Source organism: Balaenoptera ricei, chromosome 16, assembly GCF_028023285.1.
Source record: "Balaenoptera ricei isolate mBalRic1 chromosome 16, mBalRic1.hap2, whole genome shotgun sequence".
NCBI lineage: Eukaryota > Metazoa > Chordata > Mammalia > Artiodactyla > Balaenopteridae > Balaenoptera > Balaenoptera ricei.
In genome coordinates this window covers 6719448-6734933 of record NC_082654.1, presented here as the reverse complement: position 1 = coordinate 6734933, position 15486 = coordinate 6719448, and the positions used below count along the sequence as shown (strand labels likewise).

Genomic DNA, 15486 nt, shown 5'->3' with positions numbered 1-15486 from the left:
CAAGGTCTTTTTTTCCCTACTTCCTTCTAAGTTGGCTGTGAGGTAAGGAACCTTCCCACCACCAAGGCCTCACTGCTCCAGGTGTGGTCCTTGGACCAGCAACCCAAGCACCACTTGGGAGTTTATTAGAAATGCAGAGTCTCAGGCCCATGCCCAGACCTAGTGAATCCGAATCTGCATTTTAACAAGACGCCCGGGTGATCTGTGTGCACATAAAGTTTGAGAAGCACCACCCTGGAGAATCTCAAGGCCCTGGTCGGTGCTTGAGACTTTCTCAGTCTTTCTGTGAAAAGACAGAGGATTCAGGGCACCCGTGGGCCCATTTGACCTTGTACCTACAGAGAAGAATTGCAGCCTAATTCTTGGACAAGGTTCACTGTCCTTTTAGACTTTTAAAGATCTGGAAACTCAAGTAGGAGGCTAAAAGAGTTCACATCCTATTTACCTAGGAGGTTTTCCCTTCGGCGCTTAAAACCTTTCTAGAAGGCATAACACCGACCTCAGTGTGCCTGATATGGAAGTAGGGAAGTAGAGAAGGTTTTCCCCCAGAGGACCCTGAGACACATGCTGTTTCTTTGCACAGTTATATAAACAGGCTGCAGTGTGGTTGTCTTAACGTTTCATTTAGATTCCTACCCCACTGATTCAACAGTGGCTCAGGCAAATGATAGTAAACCAAATTCATGGTTCCGCCATGCCACGGTCCAGTCGTTTTGACGGTGGGAGAATGACCCCATCAGGGCTGTGTGCCTAATTAAGTACTTAGTCAATAACCCACTCCCTCTGGACCAAGCCATTTGCTTTCTCTATTGTGGGAACAAGATCAAACTGGGCAGTGAATGTGGGCAGTTCATGCAGGAACTCATATGAGGTGAGGACGGACTGATTGGAATTAGTTATTAGTTATTTCAGAACCAGTGCTGGAGATGGCAGAGAGAGAGCGCTTTCCTTCCTCGGGTGATTCCAATCCTCCTTCACAAAGGTGAGACAAGGACCACATCCAGCTCGCCAGGGGCACACGCATGTGGACCATTTAGAGCAAGCATCCTAATGTGCAGGCGTGTATCTCTCCAGGGAGGGCTCAGAAATTTGGGAACAGACCGTCGTTGGTATGTTGGTATGCACACAGCTCACGGCTGCACGAGGTCTCTAATTGTTTTGCAGTGAGATAAGAACCCTCCGTTTTATCCAAAGTCTCAGGACAGCTTATTGACTGCACTGTCTAGCTGTACAGCACATAACAGCATTGTTAGGGGAAATGTCAGCAAAGGCACTGAAGGGTGGAAAAACATGAAATCAGATTTCTCACATGACGAGGGCTTGGACAGTTGCTGGGCTTTGGCTCCCACTGAATGGGGCCGAGGATTCTTTTCAGGCTGATTTGATCAGACACCGCATAGCGTTTGTCCAGCCAACCCACCGCGCAGTTAACACATTTTAACAAGTCACCTCCTCTTCCTCCTCCCAGAAAGAGGTCTGGAACGGGCGGACACTTTACCAGTCGCTTCACAGAGAAATCATTTTCATAACATCCCGAGCCTCCTAAGACTTCATGTTGTATTCTTACATCAGCCATCTGCTAGGGTAGATGCATCCATACGACATCTTCTTCCGCTGGCACAATTAAAAGAGATTCTCTCCGTTCGAACCTTGTGTTACATTTACATTCAAAGTTACGTTGCTCTCTCTTTGCCCTTGCCCTCAAGGAATTGTGGGAATTCAAGTTAAGAGGCTTTTAATGGTTCTGTGATAACTGTGATTATAAACTGTGAATCAGGTTGTGGGAGCATCGAAGTTCAGCTGCATCTCAGGCAAAGACGTCACCGTTGCTTTTGATCCTCGGCTGAAATTTGGTTTCCAGTGTTCAGACGCCACCATTGTAAAAAAATAAAAAATAAAAGCCACCTCATTTGCTTTACAATTGCTTTGATAACAATTTTAAAGCCTTTAAACGCACATTTTCCTTTTGATATATTAGCAGTATTTAGAAACACATCCTGTTGCTAAAAATTAAATTTCAAAGGCTACAATTGTATTTCCTGCTTCCTTTTAGATGCTGGGTTTATTTAAAACACATGCAACACGTTAGGCACGTGTGTGCGCGCACACACACGCACTCACACGTACTCACGCGCTGCCTTCAACATTTCACTGCCAAATATTTAGAAATAAATTTTTACTGAGTTCTCTGAACATGTAATTACTGCTTTGAGGCTAGTTAATGAAAATATACTTTTCTTTGAAACATGTTGGCTCTACTAAATGAGACTTTCCTTGTGAGTCCATAGATGAATCGATGGTGAGCCTCCTTGAAAAAAAGAGGCATTCTGATCATTGTTGCCAGATGTCTCAAGCAAGCCTGCCAAGCTGGGGCCAGAAACACAGCCTTAAAATAGTAGGCACGGAACTGCACCATCAGCCAATTAGGGCCCTTAGAGCAAATTAGCTCTCATTTCCCATTGGCCAGAGCAGCTGGGACTTGTGCACGGACAGCCCGGGAACATTCCAGTGAGCATCTCCTACTGTGGCCAACTGTTGCTGGCATCCGAAAAAGCCGCAGAGAACAGTCAGACCCCAGTTTTAAAAAACTGCCTTGCTGAAACACCTCAACTCCCTTCCCAATAAGATCCCCATGGCCATCCCTGGAGAGCAGGGCATTGTCTAAGGCAAAATAATCCCTGTGGGTAGAATAGTTCCAAATGGCAAAGCCCTCACAAAGTTGGCCTCTAGAGAGAAGGTCTTACTCTCAGGTAAGAGAGCCCTTACCTACAGGCCATCCTTGAGGAGAAATTAATGAGGTTGGTTCAGTGGGAAAGCCACAAGAATGGAAGCTGAGTGATCGAGCAACAGACAGTACATGATCTCCAGTTGGAGGTTGCATTCAACATCAATTTTAAAAGAGACATTTGAACAGAAAGCCATGGGAAGCATCGAACCCTTAAAGACCAGTTCATCTGTAAGGAACAAAGGACCACTGAAGCAGAAAGTCGCATCTACAAAGGTCAGCTCTTGGCAACACATGCCCCACTGGGCAGCCAGGAGCACTTCAGACACTGTCCAGCGATGCTGCCAGCACTGACATCAGGACCAAGAATTAAGAAATTACTATTGGCAGCAAAGAGTGATTTGGTTGCAATAGCTCTCCAAAAGCCTTAAAAATATCCATGTTTGTGATCCAGTAATTTTACTTCTGAAAATTTACCACAATACCCACATGTTTGCACAAAGATGTATCCCGAAGTATGCTCATTATACTATTTGTTAGAGAAAAAAAAAAATCGAAACATAAAGTTGAACCCAATGCAGTCATGAAAAACATAGAAGAATGACAACAGAAAAATGTTTACATTGCATTGTACAGTCAAAAAGAAAGGTAAATACTTCTACAGGATGATCCTCTTTTGTAAAAATGTGCATACGTATTCATGGAAAGTGGAAAGTTACACTAAAATTTTAGAATTAATTGAATTTCTTTTTTTTCTTCATTGAGCTTCTCCAAATTTCCATAATGAGCATGTCTTGCTATCGTGGTAGGAAACAAAGCTAAAAGAATTTAAAAAGAAGGTATAGCAAAGCAAGTAATGCACGATCAATGTCTTGCAACAGTTCAGGCCCGGACAAGGAGAAGGGCATGTAAATTAAGCTATAAAGTATACAGAATCCGTGATGTCTGCTTAGAGCAGAGAGGGCTAGACTGACTATGGTCAAATCATGAATTTACATGTGTTCCAGGAAAGTGTTTTACAGGCAATCCTCCACATTGCATTAGGTGCTGAAGGTACCACGGTCAATTATCAGTGGTTCATACTCTAGAGGGCCCACGGCCTGAATGAGGAATGCGTCCACACTTCCAAAGAAGCATTTCATTCCACCCTGGTGGCAGGCAAAGTTCCCCCGTCAGCTCTAGTGGAATCCACCTTAATAAGCTTTGCATTATGGAAAGTAAAATCATATAAAGCTTAAAGTCAGCAGCAGCATGACCCTTGGCCTTAACCCAGACTTTTAAGAGTAAGACCTTGAAGTCAAACAACGAGGAATAATGCAGTTCCAAGTTCCAGCAGTAGCTCTGGAAGCTCTCTAGCTGCTGAGATCTTTAAGCAGGAATGCTAAGACATGCTCAAACGTCTTCACGGGCTCTTCTGAACACAATCTGAAACTTTCAGTGCTTCGCATCCTCAGGAATCAGACCCCAAAAAGGTAGATCAGGTCAATTTGGGATACCCCTCCTCTCCACTACTGAAAAGCTTTTGCCATGATTTCTTCGATACAAGCGTTAATTTTTATAGTTAATAGATCACCTGACAGACTTCCACCTGACAGGGGGTTAAGGCAGGCCCCAAGGGCACTGGCCAAGTGATCAAGGCCAAGGCTCAGTCCTAAGGACCAGAGTTGATAACTTCCATATTTGATTTATTCCATTATTAATCACCCTATCAATATCATTAACATAAAGTAACATATTTTTCTGTTAAACAAAATAGGCATTTTCATCCTGCATCTTTGTTGACCATGTTTTCTGGATTTTAGTGCAGTTGGACTCTTTGGTCTGAAAATATTGCCAACCTCTGTTCTAACCCAATCCAGTGGAGTAAAACAGAGTTTTTAAAAGTGTGTCTTGAATTATCTGTTGTGTGTTCTCTAAGTTGTACAGTAAAGCAAAAGCCACCTGAATGCTAATACCTCAATATTTCTCTGTATTTCTCAATATTCTCAATATTTCTCTGCAGGACAAAAATTCCAACATTTAGAAATGTATAAGCAGTGGCAGGGATGGCGTCTGGAGGCAGCGTTGGCCGGTGGGTGAGAACACAGCATGGGGTGCTTGCACCCCAGCACCGCTACTTACTTGGTGTGTGATCTTGAGCAAGTTACTTAATCTCTTTGTGCATCAGTTTTATCACCTGTAAAATGGAAATAAAAAACTAGTACCTACCACTTTGGGTTATTGTAAGGATTGAAGCTATTGATACAGGTCAAATGCACACAAAAAAGTGCCTGACACATAGTTAGGTGGAAATAAATGTTAGCTCTTTTGACTATATGTTAGTGGTCCCCCGAAGTGCATGAATTTTGTCAAGAGGCCCATGGGAACTCAGTGGTGGTGAGGGCAGAAGGAGGAGGGGGCCTAGGAAATCAGAGATGGGCAGGACCAGAGCTAAGGACCCGTTTTGAGGCTCTGGAGGTCTCTCCATACAGTCGGGGCTTTGGGATGTAAAGGAGGCTGTGGCAGAGGCAGATGCTCTCCGGGCCAACCAGAAAAGCCCACCAAGAAGACATTCTAATTCTCAAAGATGGCTTCTCCAGGATTCTCCCAGGCCCTGACCTTGGATTCTGCCTTTCATTCTCTTCCTGGTTCAGACATGAGACCCCATGCAGCTGTGTTGGCATCTGTTCTTCTTATGACTTGGAGGTAGGGGGGTGCAGCCAGGTGGCATGTGAGTGGGTTGAGGGCGAGGAGGAGTGCTGTGCAGAAGGGGCCCCCCGAGCACCACACTGGGAGCCTGGAAGTCTCAAAGGCAAATACGGATTCTGCACAGCTTTGCTAATGGAAAGGCTTGCTTCGGTCTGAATTGAGGTCTTCCAAGAAAAATCGCCAGCAGTGACAGGCTCTTCAATATGGGATCTAGCCACAGGCCAAAGATCAAGCTTCGCTGAACCAGAGAGAGGGAAGAAATGACAGTCAAACATCTTCTTTTTCCGCACACAGACTGTAATCAGCTCTCCACAAGGTCATCCTGGAACTCCAAGGACAGTCCAGACCCTCCTGGCTCTCCTCAGTAATGGACGGAGGCAATGGTGCAGATAATCCAGCCAAACGGTGTGCAATCCAAAAGCCATTTCCATTTGGCCTTGGGAGAAGTTTCCGTGCTCATTCTGAGTGTGGGTGTATGCGAGCCTCCCCGCCAGATCTGGGGTGCATGTTGGGGTCTGGGCAGGTCCCAAGCTGAGGCTACCCTCAGAGGGAGGCATCTCCCAGCAGCAGTTGTGTGGACTCTGGTCACTGCAGAGCACGGGCGGCTTTGCCGGCCGGTCAGGATGGGATGTGGGTAGGGGTTCTCCACCTGCCCCCCTTCCCTGGTCCATTCTCCATCCTTGTCTGACTTGTCCAGAGGGCTGACCCTGCCAACAGCATCACCTGGGCTCCTTTGCCTTCTGGCTTTCTGGCAGGTTTGAGTGATAGGACGCGGGAGAAGAGAAAGGAGGGAAAACCTGGGATATCTCTTCCCTACTTCCTTCCTCTTCTGGCATAATTTCTCTGGTAACCTCTATTTTCCTTCCACCTCTGCCCCAGTTCCAGTCTTCACTGAGCTCCAGAACACCACTCCCTCCCTTATGCCTTTGGTCCCCTGGTGGTAGGGACAAAGCCTTGTAGTCCCACGTGTGTCCATGAGTGATGCCTTCATTAATGCATTTTCACTAAACCGTCTGGAGTGAGCTCTGTTTCCCGCTGAACCCTGGCGGACAGAGGGTGGTACAGGATGGGGCTGAAGTTGGAGCTGGAGCTGAGAGCCTGGGAGGGCTGAAGCAGAGAGGCATCTCAATACCTGCTCAGAGCACAGCCCCTCCCTAGATCTGACTGAAGCCCACTGCCCCTTTTTGTGTAGAGGCCGCTTGGCTCTGCCTAGCCTGCCCCCCATTCCAGACAAGTGCCGTCAGGTACAACCCACCTGAATAATTCAGTGTTGGAGGCCAACTCTTCCTTGTGATCATCTGGGATGACCAACTTCCCTTGGAAATGGAGACATCACATTTTAAAAGGAGAGACTTACATGCGGAATCTAGAAAAATGGTACAGATGAAACTATTTTCAGGGCAGGAATAGAGACGCAGACGTAGAGAACGGATGTGTGGACACAGGGCAGAGGGGAAGGGAGGGTGGGATGAATTGTGAAATTGGGGTTGACATATATACACTGCTGTGTGTAAAATAAATAGCTAGTGGGAACCTGCTGTATAGCACAGGGAGCTCAGCTGGGTGCTCTGTGATAACCTAGATGAGTGAGATGGGGGTAGGGGGGAGGCAGGTCCAAGGGGGAGGGGATATATGTATACATATAGCTGATTCACTTCATTGTACAGCAGAAACTAACACAACATTGTAAAGCGACTACCCCAATAAAAAAAAATAAAAAGATAAAAGGAGCGACTTACCCAACATCCTTGAATTTTCCTTCTGAGCCCCCTTCTCTAATCCTGTCTTCTTAAAACTGGGATTGGGATTGTATGAGAGGATCTTTCATTGATCACCAGTTCCTTGACCTTGACCCTGACCCTATCTTCTATAATCACCACCCGCGTTCTTTCTCCTTAGTCTGCTCAACTTTCTGGCTTCCCGTTGGTTGAAGCCATAGCTGCTCCAACTCTGCCTCTGTGACAATCCATTTGCTTGTTCTATTGCTGGACAATTCAGTTGTTTCTGATAGTTCTAACATCTAGTTATATTGCAGAGCTTCTGGCCTCTGTGAATGGCACCACCATCCATCCAGTTCCACACACCAAAGACTTGGGTGTCATCCTCGTACCGTTCTTTCCTCCACTCCCCAAATCCAAGCCATCCCCAAGTCTTGGCATATCTCTCTAATGAACCCACCTCTCTTGAACTCTGCTTCCAACACCCTGGTTTAAGTGACACTATTTCTCAACTGGGTGGCTGCCTCCTTCCAGGAATCCCCACATCCACACTGCCCTCCTCACCAAGCCATCCTGTACCCCGTAGGCTTTGAAACTGTAAATCAAACCATGTCAACTCTTAAAACCCCTTCAGAGGTCTCCATTACGCTGAGCACAAAGACAGTCTTTCCTGGGTCCATAGACCCCTGGCCGCTCTGGCCCCTGCCCTTGCCTCCGGCTGCGTCTCGCACCATCTTCCCCTCCCTTTCTGCATTCCCTCCACAGACCTCAATCTGCTCCCATTGACCTTAGTACACTGCTCTGCCCCATGCCCACCTTACCCCTTTATCTCCCTGACTCCTATTCATCCTTCAGATCTTAAACATCACGTCCTCTAGACCAAGTCGGTTCGCCCAGGTAAGTGTAGAAACCTGAACCTTCCTTCAAAGCTCCCATCACAGTTTGTAATACGTCATGTGTTCTACTAGCTTCATAAACCCAGGAATTACCTTTGGTTTTGCTCTCACCCCCACATCCTGGTACACGGCAGATGCTTAATACTCTTGAATAAATGATAGGTTTTTTTCTATTAAAAATATGCTACAGACAAATTTCTGGGTCAACATGGCCAACTTACCACATGCTTCTATTTCCTCTCCTTCTGGAATCCCTCCAATAAAGGAATTTTTCAAAGGTGTAGACCCACAAGAACGAAGAGAACTAAAGAAGAGACAATAAGGAAAGAAAGATTCAGCAGATTTTTTTGGAATATACAAAGCAGGTGGAGAAACAGTAGCAGATGCAGCAAAGAGCAGCAGCTACATCTCAGGTGCCACTAGGAAGTTAGCCAGGTGACACACACAGAACTGGGAGACACAGATAGTGTGGAAAGTGGGGGCAGGGCAAGTCGGGGGCTGAAAACAGAGGATTGGTTGAAAATTTGTAGACAGAAGGGTTAAACCCTCACTCCTTTCCCACCCTATGTAGCCAAGCAACTATTCCTCCCATCTCCACTCTGACATCACCAGCAGGCTAGCAGAGGCTTATCCTCCAGATAAAATGAACCTGAGAGCCTCCACAGGTGAGACATGGGACATGGAGGTGAAGGAGCACAGGACTAAAAATGGGCAATTCAGTGAAAGGCTAATAATCACAGTTAATCTGGAGAAAAGCTCTTAGGCACAGGGACACAGCTTCTGGCAGCCACAAGTTGGCCAGAGCACACTGAATGGTCTCCAGACAGGGGCAGGGCAGAGATAGAGTCCATTACAATGAACACATGTGATGTGACAGCCGCAATTTGATCCTGGATCAGCAAAAGAAGAAAGGCAGCTATAAAGGATGACATGAGGGCTTCCCTGGTGGCGCAGTGGTTGAGAATCTGCCTGCCAATGCAGGGGACACGGGTTCGAGCCCTGGTCTGGGAAGATCCCACATGCCTCGGAGCAGCTGGGCCCGTGAGCCACAATTACTGAGCCTGCGCGTCTGGAGCCTGTGCTCCGCAACAAGAGAGGCCGCGATAGTGAGAGGCCCACGCACCGCGATGAAGAGTGGCCCCCGCTTGCTGCAACTAGAGAAAGCCCTCCCACAGAAACGAAGACCCAACACAGCCAAGAATAAATAAATAAATAAATAAATAATTAAAAAAAAAAAAAAAAAAAAAAAGGATGACATGAGACCATTGGGGAATTCAAATACAGACTCTATATTGGATTTTATTTTATGATAATAGTATTATGCAAATATAGGTGAATGTCCTTGTTCTGAGAAGAGCTACGCTGAAGTATTTAGGATGGAGGCATCACAATACCTGTACCTTCCAAATATTCAACAAAGGAAATTATACTCATATAGATATACATGTGAATATATGTATAGAGAGATAGAAATATAAGTGGGTGGATGGATGGATGATAGACCAACTGACCAGGAGAGAAAAAGACAAAATCAGAGGAAGCTGATGTGGCAAAATGTTAACAATAATGAGGCTAGGTGTGGAGTATTCAGGTGTTTGTTGTTCTGTTCTTTAGGTTTTTTTAATAGTAGGCTTGAAACTTTTCAAAATAAAACAGAAAAAAAAAAAAAAAAGAATCCAAGTAGCATAACCATTTCTCAGCAGCAGCACTGAAAGCTAAAACCAATAACAAGGGTGCCTTATACTGAATGATTTTTCAGTTCAGGTTTCTATTCCCAGCCAAACTATCTTCCCAAATAGTAAGGGTAAAACAAATATATTTTTAACACATGCAAGAACTCAATATTTTTATATCCCATGTAAATTTTCTCAGGAAACTATTGAAATATGTGCTTCGAACAACACAGATGGGATGCGGGAAACAACAGGAGAAAGCAGGGAAGACACAGGATGCAGTGGTGCAAAGAAACATCCACTCCAGACAGGAGCAGGAGGATACTGGGCTTCTGCAAAAAGACGAAAAACAAAACAAAACAAAAAAGAACTCTTGTGCCTGCCCCAGTGGAACTTGCTATCAGTAAACATGTAGCAGGGAATTAAGGAAAATGTAGTGATGATAGTACATACAAAACTGAGCAAATGTAAAGTTGATGTCACTGTTAACTCCAGAAAAAAAAGAGTATTCCGGAAAATAGACAAGGGGCTAGAGCACGTCTGGCTCAGCAGCTGACAACATTTGTAAAGTTACAATAGACAAAACACTGATTTATTATTTAACCAAAACTATGCGAGGGTGGGGGTGGGGAGTGTGTAGAAAAGTAGGGAGTTGTTGTAATTAAGTCCTCACATGTCTGATTTAACATGTCTGGAAATTAAAAGATAATGTTAAGGGCTTCCCTGGTGGCGCAGTGGTTAAGAATCCGCCTGCCAATGCAGGGGACACGGGTTCGAGCCCTGGTCCAGGAAGATCCCACATGCTGCAGAGCAACTAAGCCCGTGCACCACAACTACTGAGCCTGCGCTCTAGAGCCCGCGTGCCACAACTACTGAAGCCCACGCGCCTAGAGCCTGTGCTCCACAACAAGAGAAGCCACCGCAATGAGAAACCAGCGCACTGCAATGAAGAGTAACCCCCGCTCGCCGCAACTAGAGGAAGCCCGTGCATAGCAACGAAGACCCAATGCAGTCAAAAATAAATAAATAAATAAAATTTTTAAAAAAAAAGATAATGTTAAAAAATGATTAATCAAGAAATAGCCATCCAAAACAACTGAAAGCAGAGGCTCAGATGGATATTTGGATATCCATGTTCATAGCAGCATTTGCAGCAGCCAAAAGGTGGAAACAACCTAAATTCACAGGCAGATGAATGCATAACCAAAATGTGGCATATACATATAATGGAATATTACTCAACCTTAAGAAGGAAGGAAGTTCTGACACCTGCTGCAGCATGGCTGAGTTTTGAAGACTTTATGCTCGGTGAGATAAGCCGGTCACAAAAAGACAAATATTGTGATTCCACTTCTATGAGGTACCTAGAATAGGCAAATTCATAGAGACAGAAAATAGAGGTTATGAGGGGCTGAGGGGATGGGGGAGTGGAGAGCTATTGCTTAATGGGCACAGAGTTTCTGTTTGGGAAGGTAAAAAAGCTGTGGAGTTGGATGGTGGTGATGGTCCCACAACATTGTGGATGTGCTTAATGCCACCGAACTGCACACTTAAAAATGGATTAAATGGATTAAAAGAAATACTTGTATACGAATAATATTTGTAGTTACAGTGGGAACCAACAGGAGCAACAGTCAGGAGTTGTGAGCACTCACCACCTGGAAGTGACATGGGGAGACGGGAGGAACGTGGCCAGAAACTGCTCCTTTTTATTACAGTCCTTTCTGCACAGTTTGACTTTTAAAAGTACAGTGTTCCCATTCCTACAGGCCTGCTTTAAATACTTTATGTATATGCTCATTTAATTCTCGTATCACTATGAGGTAGGTGTCTGTTCCACATTTTGGAGAAAGAAAACAGATCGAGGGAGGTGGAGAGGGCTCCAGCCTGGGCAGGCTGACTCCAGAATCCCTGCTCTCAATTATTCTACTTTGCTGCCTTTAATGCATGTGTATTACTGTGATACAAGTAAAATATTAATTTTAAAAATATGCTTGTATACATATTTTATGCGCTAGTGTAAGAATATCAGATTCCTGGGAGTGGAACACCCCCAATTTCTATAAAAGATGAAACATGGCATTCAGTTCATCATGTGGGCATAAAAGCTACTGGAATAACACTGATACTGACATTATGCTCATTTTATTATGGAACTGAAGCACAGAAGCAAATGACTTGTCTTTGTATTATAATTTTTTTTAACATCTTTATTGGAGTATAATTGCTTTAAAAAGGTGTGTTAGTTTCTGCTTTATAACAAAGTGAATCAGCTATACATATACATATATTCCCATATCTCCTCACTCTTGTGTCTCCCTCCCACCCTCCCTATCCCATCCCTCTAGGTGGTCACAAAGCACCAAGCTAATCTCCCTGCTCTATGCGGCTGCTTTCCACTAGCTATCTATCTACATTTGGTAGTGTATATATGTCCATGCCACTCTCTCACTTCGTCCCAGCTTACCCTTCCCCATCCCCGTGTCCTCAAGTCCATTCTCTATGTCTGCATCTTAATTCCTGTCCTGCCCATAGGTTCTTCAGAACCATTATTCTTTTAGATTCCATATATATGTTTTAGCATATGGTATTTGTTTTTCTCTTTCTGACTTACTTCACTCTGTATGACAGACTCTAGTTCCATCCACCTCACTACAAATAGCTCAATTTCATTTCTTTTTATGGCTGAGTAATATTCCATTGTATATATGTGTCACATCTTCTATATCCATTCATCTGTTGATTGACATTTAGGTTGCTTCCATGTCCTGGCTACTGTAAAGAGAGCTGCAATGAACATTGTGGTACATGACTCTTTTTGAATTATGGTTTTCTCAGGGTATATGACCAGTAGTGGGATTGCTGGGTCATATGGTGGTTCTGTTTTTAGTTTTTTGAGGAACCTCCATACTGTTCTCCATAGTGGCTGTATCAATTTACATTCCCACCAACAGTGCAAGAGGGTTCCCTTTTCTCCACACCCTCTCCAGCATTGTTTCTAGATCTTTTGATGATGGCCATTCTGACTGGTGTGAGGTGATACCTCATTGTAGTTTTGATTTGCATTTCTCTAATGATTAGTGATGTTGAGCATCCTTTCATGTGTTTGTTGGTAATCTGTACCTCTTCTTTGGAGAAATGTCTATTTAGGTCTTCTGACCATTTTTGGATTGGGTTGTTTGTTTTTTTGATATTGAGCTGCATGAGCTGCTTGTAAATTTTGGAGATTAATCCTTTGTCAGTTGCTTCATTTGCAAATATTTTCTCCCATTCTGAGGGTTGTATTTTCATCTTGTTTATGGTTTCCTTTGCTGTGCAATAGCTCTTAAGTTTCATTAGGTCCCATTTGTTTATTTTTGTTTTTATTTCCATTTCTCTAGGAGCTGGGTCAAAAAGGATCTTGCTGTGATTTATGTCATAAGAGTGTTCTGCCTATGCTGTCCTCTAAGAGTTTTATAGTGTCTGGCCTTACATTTAGGTCTTTAATCCATTTTGAGTTTATTTTTGTATATGGTGTTAGGGAGTGTTCTAATTTCATTCTTTTCCATGTAGCTGTCCAGTTTTCCCAGCACCACTTATTGAAGAGGCTGTCTTTTCTCCATTGTATATTCTTGCCTCCTTTAGCAAAAATAAGGTGACCATATGGGCGTGGGTTTATCTCTGGGCTTTCTATCCTGTTCCACTGATCGATATTTCTGTTTTTGTGCCAGTACCATACTGTCTTAATTACTGTAGCTTTGTAGTATAGTCTGAAGTCAGGGAGCCTGATTCCTCCAGCTCCGTTTTTCTTTCTCAAGATTGCTTTGGCTATTCGGGGTCTTTTGTGTTTCCATATGAATTGTAAAATTTTTTGTTCTAATTCTGTGAAAAATGCCATTGGTAGTTTGATAGGGATTGCACTGAATCTGTAGATTGCTTTGGATAGTATAGTCACTTTCACAATGTTGATTCTTCCAATCCAAGAACGTGGTATATCTCTCCATCTGTTTGTATCATCTTTAATTTCTTTCATCAGTGTTTTATAGTTTTCTAGGTCTTTTGTCTCCTTAGGTAGGTTTATTCATAGGTATTTTATTCTTTTTGTTGCAGTGGTAAATAGGAGTGTTTCCCTAATTTCTCTTGTATTATAATTTTTAACAGGTCTCCCTGGTTTTTGCAGCCCCCCCAATTTTCCCTCTCCGCTCCCCTGTCACAGTGATCATCACCATAATGGTACCTGTGGAATAAAACACAAGAAAAATGAGCACTGAGACAGTAAATCAAGCTTCTTTTACAAATAGAGGAAAGCAATTTTTCAGTTAGAAAACATGTTGAAATATTATTTTTACAGTGAAAATAGTTACATCACAATTTAAAATTACATTTCCACTTGAAATGGAGTCGATTTGCACCACCTACTGGAATATACAGATCTATATATTCAGAGGTTTCAAAATTATAAAACCACTTTTAAATTTTAGAGTTACATGTCTAGTTATCTTAAAGAGATCAGCCCCTTTGACATGCTGGAAATACCAAATGCTAATTTACTTCAGGGACCATTTTCTAAAACAAACTTTCTTTAAAAGCCAAATTTAATCATCTAGCTAAATTAACAGATTGTACAGCTGCTTATAAAAATGAAATGATTAAGCCAAATGCATCAACCAAAGAGATAAAAATGTAAATTAGAAGCAAAACTGAAATCAATACACATTATCAGTTGCTAACTCACTATTAAAAAAGAGGATTCAAACAGACAAATGGAAAATGGCAGGAAACATAAGCAAACAGGATAATAAACAGAACATAACTCAACATTAATTTAAAAATAATTCACCCAATGAAAATTTGATAGTGTTTATACCCAAAGTAATAATCATTGTCATGGCTTAAATACAGCCAAACATCAACACACAAAGTATTTGTATTTAGGTTTTTTGACATTTTAAAGGAAACATCCACAGAAAATTTCATGTTTCATTACAAACTACTCCAAGCAATAAACTTCTCAGAGAGAATTTCAAGATGGCAGAGGAGATGTGGAGATCACCTTCCTCCCCACAAATACATCAGAAATGCATCTACATGTGGAACAACTCCTAAAGAACACCTACTGAATGCTGGCAGAAGACCTCAGACTTCCCAAAAGGCAAGAAACTCCCCACGTACCTGGGTAGGTCAAAAGAAAAAAGAAAAAGAGACAAAAGAATAGGGACGGGACCTGCACCTCTGGGAGGGAGCCATGAAAGAGGAAAAGTTTCCACACGCTAGGAATCCCCTTCACTGGCAGAGATGGGGGGTGGCAGGGGGGAAGCTTCGGAGCCACGGAGGAGAGTGCAGCAACAGGGGTGTGGAGGGCAAAGCGGAGAGATTCCCGCACAGAGGTTTCATGCCGACCAGCACTCACCAGCCCGAGAGGCTTGTCTGCTCCCCCGCCGGGGCGGGCGGGGGCTGAGAGCTGAGGCTCAGGCTTCGGAGGTCAGATCCCAGGGAGAGGACTGGGGTTGGCTGCATGGACACAGCCTGAAGGGGGCTAGTGTGCCGCAGCTGGCCAGGAGGGAGTCCAGGAAAATGTCTGGACCTGCCTAAGAGGCAAGAGACCATTGTTTCAGGGTGCGCGAGGAGAGGGTATCAGAGCACCGCCTAAACAGGCTCCAGAGAGGGGCGCAAGCCGCGGCTATCAGCGCGGACCCCAGAGACGGACACAAGACACTAAGGCTGCTGCTGCTGCAGCCACCAAGAAGCCTGTGTGCAAGCACAGGGCACTATCCACACCTCCCCTCCTGGGAACCTGTGCAGCCCGC

The 15486-nt window shown here is 44.0% G+C and overlaps 1 protein-coding gene across 20 annotated transcripts in view; it reads right to left on the bottom strand.

Moving 5' to 3' along the window:
* Window positions 1-15486, bottom strand: part of TEX36 (testis expressed 36) — a 49811-nt gene that overhangs the window by 15348 nt on the left and 18977 nt on the right. For 18 of the 20 annotated variants that reach the window (XR_009497909.1, XR_009497916.1, XR_009497919.1 and 15 more), the window contains 5 exons: window positions 12315-13916; window positions 10944-11064; window positions 8249-8331; window positions 6669-6779; window positions 4847-4901 (listed from right to left, as the gene is read on the bottom strand). The gene's annotated coding sequence lies outside the window, so the exon portion shown is untranslated. The remainder of the gene's footprint in view (window positions 1-4846; window positions 4902-6668; window positions 6780-8248; window positions 8332-10943; window positions 11065-12314; window positions 13917-15486) is intronic. The other 2 variants (XM_059899570.1, XM_059899571.1) reach the window with 1 other exon arrangement.